Source organism: Ambystoma mexicanum, chromosome 2p (assembly GCF_040938575.1).
Source record: "Ambystoma mexicanum isolate Mex_15411 chromosome 2p, UKY_AmexF1_1, whole genome shotgun sequence".
Classification (NCBI taxonomy): Eukaryota; Metazoa; Chordata; class Amphibia; order Caudata; family Ambystomatidae; genus Ambystoma; species Ambystoma mexicanum.
Window position 1 is genome coordinate 1223473221 of NC_090923.1, and position 15212 is coordinate 1223488432.

The 15212-nt window shown below is 46.7% G+C and overlaps 1 protein-coding gene across 1 annotated transcript in view; it reads left to right on the forward strand.

Moving 5' to 3' along the window:
* Nucleotides 1-2636: 2636 nt before the first annotated feature.
* The window catches only part of UBA1 (ubiquitin like modifier activating enzyme 1), a gene marked incomplete in the record, with an annotated part of 790705 nt that continues 778129 nt past the window's right edge, over nt 2637-15212 (forward strand). The window contains 1 exon segment of the mRNA XM_069645505.1: nt 2637-2736.

A 15212-nucleotide genomic window follows, 5' to 3' on the forward strand; every position in this document is an offset into this window, starting at 1 on the left:
GGTAGATAAGTTATTGAGAATTGGGGGTTGTAGCTACCTGGTCAAGGCAGCCCAATTGTGGAATTCACTACCACCAACACTAAGAGCAGATCAGTGCTTCCATAACTTCCGCAAGAGTACCATTAAATGGCTCATTGACTCAGACCTCTAGTTATGTACCTGCTACTGTACCGCACCGCGACTGTAAATACTTGCTTTCAAACTGCACAGCTTACTCTTCATGTTACTGTGTGATACATTCAGGTTTCTGTATATTGTACCTCCCTATGCTATTGTCATTCTTGTACTATATCCCCCATTTGTGTTCAACTGGTTATTCCTGTTTTTTTTTTTTTTTGGTGTAACTAAGCTTTGAATGATCTCATGCTCTGCGCCCTGATACCTGTGGATCCGGTGCGCAATACAAATAATATACAATACATTATTGTAAGAGCTAATTGCAATGATTTTAGGGACAAAATGGTATCCACTCATGCTCCTCCTATTTTAGTACCCCAAGCCTGTCACTTAGAATTGCATTTTTGTTACATTGACTCTGCCTCCATCCAATAAGACTTGATTTGATAGGCAAATATATAGTCGCACCTCCCAGTCAATGCAACAGTGATTCTAGTATAGCAGACTGACTGCAGCAGCAGAACCAAAGTTGCTTGAGCTGTTCAGAGAACTGTCTCACAGGAGACTGGGGGACAATCTTTGCTATGCCCTGTTAGGTTAATGATGCATGGGTCATCACACTGCATTTTTTTTTTTTTTTGCAACATTTTCACTGTGGACAAACTACACCCCACCCCCTGCTCCAACCTCCCATGGAACCCATACACCTGCCTTCTAAAATCCCATTCAAATTAAAAGAAAATATAAGCAGTAAAAATCTGCTTATATTTTAAAGAGCCTGGACATCCTTTGGCGTGTGTGTGTGTGTGTCTCAGTATGTTTGAAGACTACTGCCTTATCGCCAAGAATGCAGTAATATGGCACTAAACCAAATTTGGTGAAATTACTACTATGCGTTTGGCAGGTACTGTTATTGATTCTTGGTACATCTGCCATTTTCATGACGCGTGAGAATCTACAAGAGCTGGGTAAGGGGACTAATGTAGGAGTAGGTCATATGAGCTTTGTTTCATTATAAATGTGTGCATATCTGAAAAGACAGGCCTAATTGCAGTGTGTATATTTAAGATGTGTTGGGAAATTGCCTGGAGCAGTGGTTAACATGCACTCTAGGTTGCTAAATTGTAGTTTTCTGTGGTGTTAAGGAGTGTGGCGATGTATGTTGTGTTTGTGGTAGATTCACTTGTTTAGGGAAATGTAGTGTAGACACGTGCATGAGTAGTGTGCATACCATAGTGTAACCTGTTTTTCTGTATTGTATTTTTAAGGATGTGGTGTTGGTTAGGGTGTGAGGTGGAATGATTGAGTTGGCTATTGTTACATCTTCCCTGCAGACCGCCCAGTGACAACCGAGTACAGCCCATTTCACTTTGAAAACATCACCGTTTGTCGAACGTAATTGTTTATATGCAAAACGTTGAGTTTGTATGATACGGCATTTATAAAGCGCCTATACACAAGTGTTTCAAGGCGCGACGAGGCAAAGGTGGGGGGCAGAGGGAAGACAATCATCCTACTAGGCCAGGTCATTAAGATATGCCTTACTATGCGATGTTACGTCAGGTGACACGATGCATTGACAAAAATTCCTGGCCCACACTGTTTAGTAATTTGCCTGACGCCACAACCGTAGCACCGCTCAGTTTTACATTGTATCATAGTACAGTGCAGCTGGGCATGCAGCGTGAACTATTAATCCACAAAGCCAATTTTCTGACGATGAAATAAACACCACACTTAAAGCACATTGCATGCTTGAATGAATATCACCGGAAGCCTATTAAGGGGTGGTTATTTTCCTAAAATGCACTTTGTATTTATGCAAAGCAGCCAGCATTTGACATTAAGGGCACACACGTTATTCCCCCACACGAAGGGGTGGGGAGTTCACCCAGTAAATGCTGTCGATTTCCTGCACCGACCCCCCACCCCCGCTTTCCGCAGGGTGGTTCGTAGTAGTTGAGGCCCGTCCTTATAAACCTGTTGATATTTTGATAGGATGGATGGTAATCCCTTTGATTTAGGTTATGTCTCCAAGCCTCTAATTGCACCATCTTGCACTAACTGCACCAAGTGTTGCGGGGCATTTTTTTTCCGCGGTAAATTTCTCCGCCATCTTGGAGTGGGATTATTTAGCTTCATTCAAGAGATACTCCTGAAAGTGTCATGCCATTTTTTTTTTTTTCTCTTTTGCCTCCAAAATTGCGAATGGCGTAGTAATGGTTGCTTGACAACCTGTATTGAGAAAATCACACTGGGGGCGCGAGCTTTATGTGAAACGTGCACAAACAACTATTCTCGTGTGGATGTTTACACCCTGACCTCTCAATAAAACATATGGCGATGTGTGTGCGCGCTCCTGTTGTCTTCTATGTCTATGGGTTTCGGTGTGGTGACGCTCTGTGGCGGCGCGTGCCGCAGACTGTCAGCGCCGGGCACGGTGTGATTGGGCGTGGTAGGACTGTGATTGGCGGGTGCAGTGAGCGCTGCCGCACCGCGTATGGGCGGGGTAGGAGACTCTGTTTCCGGGCTCTGCCACCGCCATCTTGTGTTTGTTGGGGAAGCCGGAGACCGAGGAGGAGGGACTGCGGTGGAAAAAGGGCCCGGAGCACCTCATTGGTGAGATAACTAGGGGTGAGGGGACATATGGAGTACCTTCGTCAATGTAGCGGGGGGGGCTTGGAGGGGTGACTTGTCATTTCCCATTCATTAACCCGAAAGGGGCTCATACAGCCAATCTCATTCATTGAAGGGTGGGGGTTCCTCACTCACTGTTCACTCCTAACAGGAAGAATGCTCGAGATTGTGTGCCCCTGTGCTTACAGGGACAACCTCAGATGCGCAGCCTTTGCCAACCACTTAATTTATACACGAGGGTTTTTGGGGCAAGTCTCCAACTTCTCCGTCAGCTATACAAGACCAGAGGAGTACAAAGCCCCGCTCGCAGCCCATCCCCATATAAGAAGCCTTGGCAGTTCCCAAGAATTTTCGTTAACGCCATTCAAAAAGTGGTGTGGGTATCTACGGTGTTTGCCCTTTTCCCATTGTTTGCGGGCCGGGATGCGGGCGGTGTCCTCTTTCACACGCTATTCTACATTTACTTGCTCCTTGAAGACACCCACTTGATTATGGAGAATAAAGGAATATTATGAAACCATGCGCTTTAAAATGAGCAGCCAGTGGGATGAACCCAACTTCAGACATGCTCGTGCACTTTTTTAGAGTTTATGTGCTATCAAATGTCCCTGCCGCTCTGTAGGGATTTATGTGCAGTTAACATTCTATTTTCTTCGTGTCTAAAACCTTCGCCTTATTCAGACGTGGAAACATTCAATGTAACTTTCGATTCTTGTGTGGTTGGGATACTCACTTGTATTAGTATCGAGCTGGCACTGGAATTCCCGTGCGACTCACCGCTTCACTTGATGGTAAGCAAAGGCCGGTCTGATTAGACTGAGGATGGTCGCTAAAACGTGAACGCATACGTTTTAAGTGCCCCTGCCACCAGACCTCCCTTATGCTCCTTTTTACAGAAATCTGCCAAAGCTCAGTGTGTGTTTCTTTGAACCGTTTATTAACTGTTTTGAATACTCTATGCTTAGGGCCACTACTTGAATTAATCGCGCCGTTGTCCTTTTAAAAAAATGTTCTGACTCCGAGTTTTCAGTTGTATTGGTTATGCGGTGGCACACCAGTCATTAATAATGCACACACTTTCTATAACGATGTAAGATTGTAGCGACAGTAAGGATTTGTAAATGGGTTACTTGTGACCACAATCACCCTTGCTTTGTTTCAGTGCCATATCTTTGTATTCATGAATCATTCATACAATGTCAGTGGCGCACCTTGTGTTTAGAACCATGGACAGGTGTAGTTTCTTTGTTTTCTCTTGCTGCCCCCACCCCCTCTTCAGGTGTTTGAAATCTTGGTGCATTAAGTGTTTGTTGTGTATGAGTTTGCTTCGTGTGTGTGTGTGTTTTGTTTGTTTTACTTTTAGGGTAAGTGGGCGCTGTCACTTTGTTTCACCGTTACCGTCACAGGGAGTCGCTACTTTGTAGCCTTTTCAAATGTTTAACTACCAGGAGTGTGGATTCGACATGGGTCTCCGAATGAATGAATTATACATTCTTACAATGTGCCTTGGTTAACGGGGATGCATCCGCGTACAATGGACACACCCGCAATCGTTTCTCTTACTGGTTCTCCATAAGTATGGAGTACTATGACGGATCAGCAGCTCTCACCTTGATGACTTTTTACAGTGAAAGCGAGACAGTTGTCTCCTCACATAAGCTGTACAAGTTTATTACTGAAAGTCTGATCCAGGGGTTTTGGCATGTAGTACAGCAGACTTTTCTCTGTTAGATTTGTTAAAACATTTTTTTTTAATCCCGAGAACGACCTGCATTAAATAACTTTGTTAATGAAACGTTAGTCACCCAGACCACTGTTCAAAGGGTACATTGCATTATGTAACCGTCCACTTGCTTGCTCTTTTACAAAGTCAAAATCTAGTATTTAATGCATTAAACCTGCTGGTGGTGGGCAAGGTGCTGGGAATTGAAGCTAGGGCCAGAAAAGGCACACTTAAAATACATATTGTGTGTGGTTTTGTATGTGTATAATCCTCTGTAAAGCGATGCTAAATCCAGTAACGATGGTGGATGGGAATCGTCGAGGACAAGGATATCGATTTCAAGAGGTAAGCTACTAGCCAGTTGTTCACCAGTCACTCCCTGGCATGGATGGAGTTTATGGCATGCACACAGTGCAATTAATTACTCGGCAACAGCGAATTGTGGCACGCTAGTTGGGAGTGCACATTTTATGGACCGACTGGTGGAGTATTCGCACCGAGTATGGGGCGCCTTCTCAAGTGGAAGTTGGTTCTTAAGGGCGAACTTGAAGCCAGTCACCGTTTGAATGTGGGAGCCAGGAGAGTGGGTATTTGAGTGGGGGTTCCTAGAATTTTAAATTGAGGAGCTTGTTGCTGTAAACTGCTAAAAAGTGAGCAAATGGAAGTAGACTCGGCCCGATTGCAATGGTGTATGGGGGTTAGGGGGGGGGGGTTAAAGGTACCAACATAAAGACTTGATAAGCAGGAGCAAAAGGCCAGTTCTTTCACTATCGGGCATCACCCATTATGCTGGCAGGAGTTACTTTAGGAATCAAGGATCTAGTACACAGCAGACCCAAACCGGCCTTACTCATAAGATGGAGACTAACTTATTCTACGCTCTACACAACCAAAGGGGAACATTTAAAGTTGTGAGTTGCTGGCTGACTAAAAAGTCACTCGTTACTTCAGTTGTATACATGCACACATTTCTTACTCTCCAAGGGCCAATGATCACTAGCCAATGGCTAGTGCACATTGTGAGCCCTGTATACAACCCATTATGCTTAAAATGTCTTATTTACACGCATTCTCATACACACATTTGTCACCAGTTGGGCAAGTGTCGTCGGCAGTAACCGGTCTCTTGGTCTACAAGCAGGAGCTAAATTGCTGCCAGCGACTTCAAAGACTGGTAGCAGCCTAAGTATAGATTTAAACACAAGGCTGAATGTTAATGGGGATCGATTTTCGCATGGCCATTCCACCCTGTCTGAAAGCAGTGTGCCGAGGGCGCTAGTTCAATAATACCTAACCTAGTGCACCCAGAGTACTTGCTGGAACCTGCTGATGCAAAATGATTTTTATTGCCATTGGTTATGTGATCGTTTTTATTTGTTTTCTATGGAGTTTTTGGAGAACCACTGTGTCCTCCTTAGTTTGCCTTGGTACTTTGCTTAAAAATAGCCTCTTTGCTATTCTTCAATTCGTGATCCACTCTGATAATCACTTTTGTGGTATTGTGTACCAAGCAGAGTCGACCGAACAGTAAGTTTGTCATGGGGGTAGGCTTCCCGGGTTCACTTGTGCCTTTGTACCTTTTCAAAGCCCGAACTGCAGCACGCTCCAGGTATTACCTGTCCCAGTACAGAATGAGGTGTCCCACATCCTCAAGGGACCCTTTTTTCTGTTTTTAATACGCTGTGTGTCCCTGCTCCTCCCCAGAGGATATAATGCCTAACTGCAGTTTTTTTTTTAAGTTTCCTGCCACTGGCATGGACTCAACTTCCGAAGGGATCCTCTTGTGGCCTAGCCCAAGGAGCACTGTGCACAGCTGCATCTTAGGGCCTGTGCTTTCGGTTGCTCCAGGGGTGCCCGCAGAGCGAGGGGTCCTGGTTGAGTAGGTTGATGCCGTGTCCCTGTCGAAGCTTCCGGCACTGGCTCGCCTTGATGGATGGGACGACCCAGTGGGTGAACCTGCATAGGTCAGTGTGCTTCTGTGTTCTGGACGGCTGTGGAGAGAGTCCCTCGGAGCAGTTACTCCTACGGCTGCTAGCACCATGGGTCCTGCCGCAGTTGGGCTAGGAGTAGGGGCTGGTTGGACCACTCCTTGGTGGTTTCTTGCTCTGCTTTGTTGGGGGCTGCCACGCACAGGGGGAGGGTACTGACCGGGTCAACCCAAAAAGGTTGTCTGTGTTCAGTGGTTTTTCTGTGCTTTTTCCCTGTCCGGCAAGTGTTTGTTTTTGGCCGTTGTCCTGCGGCAGGTATGGGGAAGAACTCGGAGAAGCAGAAGCATGTGGAGCCCTGTTCCTCTTCATCGCAGTAGCCCCGGAAGAAGCCAGTGGGATTTTCTAAGACGTTTCTCATGTTGCTTTTTCAGAGGGTCATTCGAGAGGAGAAGGGGGGAGGGGGGTCTTGTGGCAAGCCTAAACCCTCTCATGTCTCCCCATCGTCATCCTCTTCCTCTGACTCCACGCGGTCGGGACCAGAGGAGTAAATATCTGGACAAGGACTCTGTACTCCGTTCTCACTCGGGTGGCTCATTACATGTGCTTTGCGCAGCAGGGCCCCTTGCCCGTGGATACATCTAGGGTCTCCCTCTCCCCAATTTTGAACGCTCAAGACTGTTTTGCCACTGGTTAGAGGTCAGGAACAAGCGCCTTTACGAGTGGTGGGAGCTGGACATGGTTGTCGTTCCCTGCTGCCTTGCCAAATGGTATCCCTTGCAGCAGGAGGAGCAGCTGCTGCCTAAGTATGTCCAGGTTGACACCATTCTTCCAAGCCTGGTGGGTTGTTCTTCAATTGGTCTTGAGACGATCAATGATATCCCGGACAGGAAGGAGAATGGGGCCTTGTTCAAGGCTTATGGTGGGGCCCATTTATCCATGAGCGCGGCTATGCATTCCTCCTATACTGCTTAGACTGTTCTTGGAGGGTGGGGTGGGGGTGCGGGGGGGGTCTGCGAGCTGTTCACTGGCCATGCATGAGGGTTCAGATCCAGCGCCTCTTCTGTAGACTTGGGTGGACTTGTGGCTTGCTTACGACAGTGTCGAGGCTTGGGCCATGGGTGCCATTCCTCAGAGGTGCCATCTTCATCGCAAGGATGTTGCTCAGAAGATTCCATTTTAGGGGCATACCCTGTTAGGTGATGCTCGAGAGCACAAGGTGTTCTGTGCCTACAAACATGCGGGCAAGCTCCGGAGTAAGCCTGAGGTTCCGCATAAGCCACCGTCCGCTTCTAGGTGCAGATCTTCCTCCTTTGGGTTTTAAGCTCTTCGGCCTGGGACGGACAATCCCTGTTGGATTCCCCGGAAATGGCGCCCCCTTCTCGCAAGCCTTCGAAGTCTTCCCTACCTTCCGGGCACATTGGGTTTCCTTTAGACTCCTCTGACCCGTCACCTGGCCAATAGGACAGCCTTGCAACGGGCGGCGGCGGACCTGCTCCTGAAGGCTTTCCAGCCAGTTCTGACTCTAGAGCTTTACTGGGGATTCTACTCTATTTTGTTTCTGGTGCCCAAACCATAGGGGGAAGTTCAGACTAATTATTGACCAGAAGTACTTGAAATGCCTGGTCACTCGCCACTTCAAGATGGTGCCTGCAGCGAGTGATTATTTTTTTTGGTTTTTTTTTTTTTTTTTTCTCCCCTGGTCCAGGAGGTTGATTTCTTGGCTTTTCTGGACTTACAGGGGGCACATTGCCACATCGCTGTGTGGCGGTGTCTCCAGCAGTTCCTGAGGTTCTCGGTGGCAGGGAAGTGTTACCTGTTGCTGGCCCTCCCATTTGGCTTGCTATTCCCTCCAAGAGTTTACGGAAGTCCTGGGGCTTGTGGTGGCTTGCCTTCACTTTCGGGGTGTTCCGTCTTTTCTCCTACTTTGATTGGCTGCTGGTGTCTTCCTCCAAGGACTTGTCCCGCCATCTTCGACTGACTTGCAATTTCCCAAGGGAGATGAGTCTCATGGTGAATTGTCCACTTGGTTCTGTCGCAGGACGTGCTGAGCCGTAGGATCATTACAACATCTACCGGAATCCAATTGAGAGGTATTTAGTAACTTCTACGAGCTCTGGTTCGAACGATATTAACTACATTCCCGTCGTTACTCGATGGAACAATCGCGATGCATACACACAGCGGGGAGTGTGATACCCTGAAGATCGAGGTGGCCTATAATTGATCTAGGCGCATACACAGATCCTATAGAACTGTTCATCTTTCCCTTTTCTTATGAGTGCATGGAATTACCAGCGCTATTGGTGTGTACATACTTTTTCTTGGGTGATTCTCACCAATGTTATGGTTTGAGATACCCATAGGAGATTCATAGTGAGTCTTGCTGGTACAGTCTGCATGTTCTTTTTTTTTTTTTTTTTTTTTTTTCTCCATCTATATTCCACCTGACTGCGCTGGACCATAGCGCCCCTGAAGAATTTCTGTGAACCAAGATTTATACAGAAAGAAACATGTCGGGTTGGGGAGTGTATTGTTTATTATAAACAACTTTAAATGAAACCAGCTTGAGTTGGAGTACATTGCATTACTAAAGATTGACTCAGTGGTGAAAAATGTATGGTTCATATTAATAATGGACCAATATTGTAATGCATTTTAGTACGATTGTTTTTATAATAATGAAATACATGATGTAATCAAATGATTTGATGTTTGTGTGTGAATGTGGTTGGTTATGGTTTTAGATGGGAATGTTAGCTCGTACCAGTCCGTAGATGAATTTGATGGATTGGTTGATGAATTTATTGATAGTGACATTGACTGTGTATATATTTTTGATTCTTTTTTCAAATGTGTTAATTTTGAATCATGATTATCGACTGGGTTGAATTTAATTTGTTTCATCCCAATATATGGGCTGTGTAAGATATTCTGTGTCTTGGGTGTTTTTTTCTGCTCCTCAGACTGTCGGATTATGTAGATAGGTAGACTGCATTGTCTCTCACCATATAAACACAACAGTACTTTGACCTTCTATGTGAATTATTTTCTGTTCTATCCAGGCCAGGTCAGAGTACTTGGATATCCCTGGTATCCCTTGTTACTTCTGTATTTTGGTTTTCTGTCACAGGACCGTCAGTTCATCAGGGCTCGTTCTGGACTCTGAAAGGGTTGGTCCTTCTCCTGGCTGCGAGGGCTCTCAACTTCCAGGTGACGCTTCAGAGTTTGTCCTTTCCTGCACCAGGCATAGGAGTACCTCTGCTGTCTGGGTCATATGGCTGCTTTTGTGTTTCTGGTACCTTGGGCTTACCTTCACTTGCGGCCGTTATTTCACCTTCATTGGTTCTGGAGGCAGGACAGTCGAGACTTTACCAATCGGGTCCTGGTTCCAGTGCCCCTGCGGAGGGCCGACCACTGTTCTGATCAATGCCAGCATGAGGGGCTGGAGTGCTGTGCTGGGGTCCCGCTCTCAGTAGGGCCTGCGGTAGTTCAGGGAGTCGTCACTATCTTCCAATTCGAGTGAGTTGGCAGCTGCTTATATCGTGCCCTTCTCACATCGGCCCCTTCCCTGAGGAGGAGCATGGTGGTGCTGCAGACAGATAACACTACTGGAGTTGCTTACAACATGCAGAGAGCGTCTGCAGCCCTGATCCTGCGGACTTGGGTTTTTAGGCAGAACACAACTTGTCTCTCAGGGCTGTTAAAATCAGGGATCTTGGGTCTTGACAATCTGGCGTTTCCACGGGCAGGGTGCGGGGGGAGGGGACGTTTCTGTCCCTTTGGCGTGGGTTTGGAACTCCATGGCTCGATCTGTTCGCCTCCCTACTGAAGAAGAAACACCAGCTTTTTGTTCCCAGTTTGCTTATCCGGGGGTGTGGATGTTTTGGCTCTTCCCCTCTGGGTCTCCTGTATGCCCACACCTCTCCTTGCTCCCCCAGGTTTTAGTGAAGGTCTGGAAATCTGCAGTGGTGCTCCTTTTTGGCCTTGTAGGAGTTGGTTCCCTCTGCTCCTGGAATTGGCGGTCTCCCCAGTGTTTCTCCTTCCGCACATCCGCCCCTTTGTTCTGCAGGCCCTGGGTGGTGGTCTGTTCTGGGGGATTTGGATGTTGAGGGGTAACAGCTGTAGGCACGGGACTCTCCTGTAGGTTGGCGGGATCGGTCCAGCAGGACAATGACACGTCCGCCCTGAAGTCTTATCCCTGGCACTGGTGGTGTGTTCCAGTGCTGGTGTGTGCTGCACGTTATTCTCTACAGATTTTTTGGTCCCAGGGATTCTGCAATTCTTGCAGGCTGGTTCTGACCTGAGCTTGTTAGTTTCCTCTCTAGGGGCTCAGTGGGCGGCTGTTGAGGCTTTTTGTGACTCCTCTTGGTTTTCTCCGGATGATATTTCTTTGGTGGCTCGTTTTTTTTGCTGAGTTTCTCCATGGCTCTTCCTATTCTGGCCTCGGGGTTACCCTTGTGGGATCTTCACATTGTTCTGAAGGCTCTGCAATCTGCTCCCTTTGTGCCTATGGCAGAGGTGAAGATCTTGTCTATTTAATACCGCCTTTCTGGTGGCTATTACTTCGGCGTAGTGCCAGTTGAGATCAATATTTTTAAAATAAATATAGGATGAGACGGTATCGTTAACATTGTGTATCACACACGTGTTCTGGTGGGTTGAAGAAAAAAAAACGTTCCCCTCAAATGTGAAAGTAGGAAAGTCCATTTGAGCCAAGTCGCACATTTCACAACCCCACCCAAATGCTCCAAGCACAAGATTGTCAGGACTATACTGCACTGATGATCCCCAATAAGTGATTTGCATACCCACAATACCTTGCTGCTGTGCCTCAGAACTGGAGGTTAACTTGTATATCTAATTTCGATACACACCTTTGTATTCTCAAACGGGAGGAGAAACCCTGTATTTGCACTTTATTTTGACGATGGTCTTTTAAATAAAGGGGTTTGTGACCATTTAACCCACATAAACAATATTGAGAGATGTACTGATGTAATTTTAATAAATTGATTAAATATAGACATTTTAAGAATATACTGGCCGGTTTGTGATGTTCGTGGTGCTGCTGCATTAGAAAGTGTGGCTTTCTTTCATGGATAAACCAAGGGCCTTGTTCCTCCGGTGTGACCCGTCTTTATTTATTTTTTCTTCCCAAAGTTGTGTCCCAGTTCCACTTGTGTCGGTTGGTGGTTCTTTCGGCCTTCTTCCCTGATCCGGTCTCTCAGGAAGAGGTTGGCTGGAGTCATCTTGACACCTGGTGGGCTGTCCTTGTTTATTTAGAGCGTTTTTGTTCCTACAGGGAGGGTTGACAATCTAAGTCACGTTTGGGGGTATTCGTCCTGGGTCTAGAACTACTGTCCATACTTGAGTGCCTGGTTGCGGGATGCCATTTCCTTGGCTTAGCTCTGCACTGGTGTTCCTTCTCCCATGGGGGTGCATGGTTGGTCCACTCGCTCCATGGCGGCCTCCTGGGTGGCGGTGCAAGGTAATGAAATCTGCAGGGCCGCCACTTTGGCTGACTCCAGTAGGTTAATCCGTTGCTACCGCCTGAATCTGCACGGGGCAGGTGCAGGAGCCTTTGGTACTGGAGTTCTGGGGGCTGGTGCCCAGTGATTCCTCTGTATTGGCATGTTCTGGTTTGCCAATAATTTGGTGCTGGGTGCTGCACGCATTCCTTGTTTGCACATCCTGTCGTTATACCTCACATTCTGTACTAGGAAGAGGGACGTGGGGATTACTTGCTGGTGATCTTTATTACTCCTAGTTGGTCCAGTCCTTTGTTCCACCTCTCACCCTCCCTTGCTTGTTGAATTGGCTGTTCATTAACTACATGAAACTGGGGTCGGTTTGGGGTTATGGGGTTTATATCCCTTCTGGAGGGGTGGGGACAGAGGGTGCATTCAAATTTGAAAAGGGTTCCGGCGGGAGATGGGACACCTCCAAATTCATTACTGGGAAGAGTAGGCCTCGGAGTAATGAACCACAGTCTGAAACACTAGAGGTGTTTCACAAATACTAGATCGCATGGAGCAAAAATTCAAGTTGCTAGCTATTAGCTAGCCAGAAGTCACTCTCGACTTCAGTTCTGTATGTAGACAAGACACACTATTTATTACTCGCTAGCCAGAAGTAAAAGGTCACTAGATAATGGTTGGGACGAATTTTGTACGCTGTAAATGACATGTAATGGCCAGTATGTTTATAGTGTTTGCTAGCTTGCGCTATCTCAAATGGCAAAAATCAAGCCTTTTATCTTTTGATTAGTTAGTAACTGCCTTTGTACACTTTCCACCAGAATGGTTCTGGGTACAGTTTTATGCTGGATGTATTTGCTCTGATTTGGGTTGGAAGATCGTAGCTAAAATGTTAGAGGGAGAAAATGCTGGATGTAACTTTTCAGAAAAAAACTTGCGGTATTCTTTCCCCTGAACATTTCGGACTTTGCCCTTGCCCCCACCCCACCTACTTACCTGTGGGCGGGGCACCACCTTGTGTGCCGCCGTCTCATCCCTCTGCGAGGCCAGGTCCTTTCCTTTTTTTTCCTCTTAGGGGGTGTCCCCTATGTGGGGGTCACCCCCGCAGCCCCCACTCCTCATGTTCAGTATTTTCCCATGTGTACGCATAGTACAGGTCTTTTTTTCAGTATTTTGTACCATTCGTACTGTGTTCCGTATTGCTCTAGTGTTTATACCTAATAAATGTGTATTAAAGTTGTGGGGATTATTTTTTTTTAAGTTGTACTAGCTTTTTAACTGCTCAAGTTGTCCGGAGTCAGTTTTCACAGTACGTTTGAGCTTGTTTGAGCTTGTTAGTGTATTTGCTTTTAATCAATTGGCTCTTGACATTTGTTGCCCTCATCTTCAGTTAACCTTGCTTACACATTTTGTGCCCCACAGGTCGACTTGCGGCCCGGAGACTTGATACCTATGTGGGTGGGGAGAGGGTTGGTGGTGTAAGTGTTGAGGTTGGAAGCACACAGGGCTATTTCTGAAGTAGCTACTATTGTCCCGGTCTACATGCTGTATGTAATATGTCAGATCAGTAATAGCGTACCAGCTGCTCGAATGTCTCCACAAACTGGAAGGAGAGAACCGGGAGCACCAGCTGCAACAACCTTCCTCGACGACTAGGTTGTGAGAATCGGTTGCTGAGAAGCTACTGCAGGATGGATGGATGGATGGATGGATGGAGGGATGGACACACATGCTCATTAGTCCGCTTTTGGTTTAGTCTGTAGTGATTAGTTGGTCGATGCACATCAATTTTGACAGCAGTCATGACGGTATAGGTTTGTGTCTGCCCTTTGATACATTTTTATACAGCTTATGTTATTGTTTAACTTGGACGATAATCATTGAGCATTTTAGGAGCTTAAGAGAAGACCCTACATTGATTGAACCTTCCAGCAGTGTGTGGTCAGAATAGGGTGTTTCTGATATACTGTTTGATTCTCGAGAACTGAACCCAACAATTGTTACAGCATCATGACAGAACAATAAAAGCCTTTTCTGATTTACAGTGGGCCGTTCGACTGCAATTATAACTGACGTTCGCAGTGGCTAAAGTTTTGAATTCTATTTTTTTTCTAAACTTCTTGAACACATCTAGAATTACTTAACTTACTGTGATTCTTCAATTTGCAAGGTTCCCCTGGCTGTGAATGGCTATTAGTGATGGTCGCTTTGAAGAGACAATACAGCATGTTTGTAGGGATCACAATTTAATATTGAAAAAGCGTCCTCTGGCTATTCCGAATTAACCACTGACCATTAGCTACCACTGGGGAAAAAGGAGCTAGTTCTGCAAATAAATAATTTCCATAAGATGCAAACCTATAATTGTCTATTAATGGCTCAGTATGATTTAGATGACATATAGATGTCCCAATGTTTGTAGATTGCCCCAAATGCATAGTGTTAAATTCACATGGGTATTTGTCTGCACCAGTTGGTCTGGGGAGCCAAATGTGGCTCCTAGTAGCTGTTGGTGTCGCACCAACCCAGGCTCTTCTAGGCTTCCTGTTCCTTGGCCTAGGTACCGGCTCCTGTTCCTGGCTGCCACTTTGCAGCTGGCGTTCGAGGTGAGTGCCGCCATCTTTTGACCCTCGTGGGCCTTGGAAGCGCTATTTAAATTGTTGTATTGCAGCCCCCTGCGGGCATCATTCTCCCCTGACCTGCTCCATGTCTCATTTTCCTGTTTCCCACAGCCGCTTCCCTGATTGGTCAGATCACTGGTCATAACAGACCTTCCTAGGGCAGCCCCTGCGGCTAGGGGCACCAAGGCAAAGGGTGGCTCCCTATCATGTCTGCATATGTCAGCAGGGGAAGACAGCTGCCAGACGCCAACCAGCAGCGACAAAGGTAGGAGTGGCCCAGGTCAGGCATAGCGCCCTCCTCTACCCTGAAAACCCATCCACATAGCAGCTTCGCAGACATGGGTTTTTTCTTTTCATCCAGTGTTTAAATTGCATTGTGAAGTAGTGCCGTGTTTAAATTGCAATGTTGAAGCAGTGCCGTTCTGTGGTTTTGCCTCCTAGCAAACTTTGTACCATTATCCAAGCTCCTGTCGTCTTGTCCAATTGTCTACTATATTATCTCCCCCCTTTTTCGCTCTCCCCCCTTTTTTCGCTCTCCCCCCTTTTTCGCTCTCCCCCCTTTTTCGCTCTCCCCCCTTTTTCGCTCTCCCCCCTTTTTCGCTCTCCCCCCTTTTTCGCTCTCCCCCCTTTTTCGCTCTCCCCCCCCTCTCTCCCCCTCTCTCCCCCCTCTCCTCTTTCTCTCTCTCCCCCCTCTCCTCTTTCTCTCTCT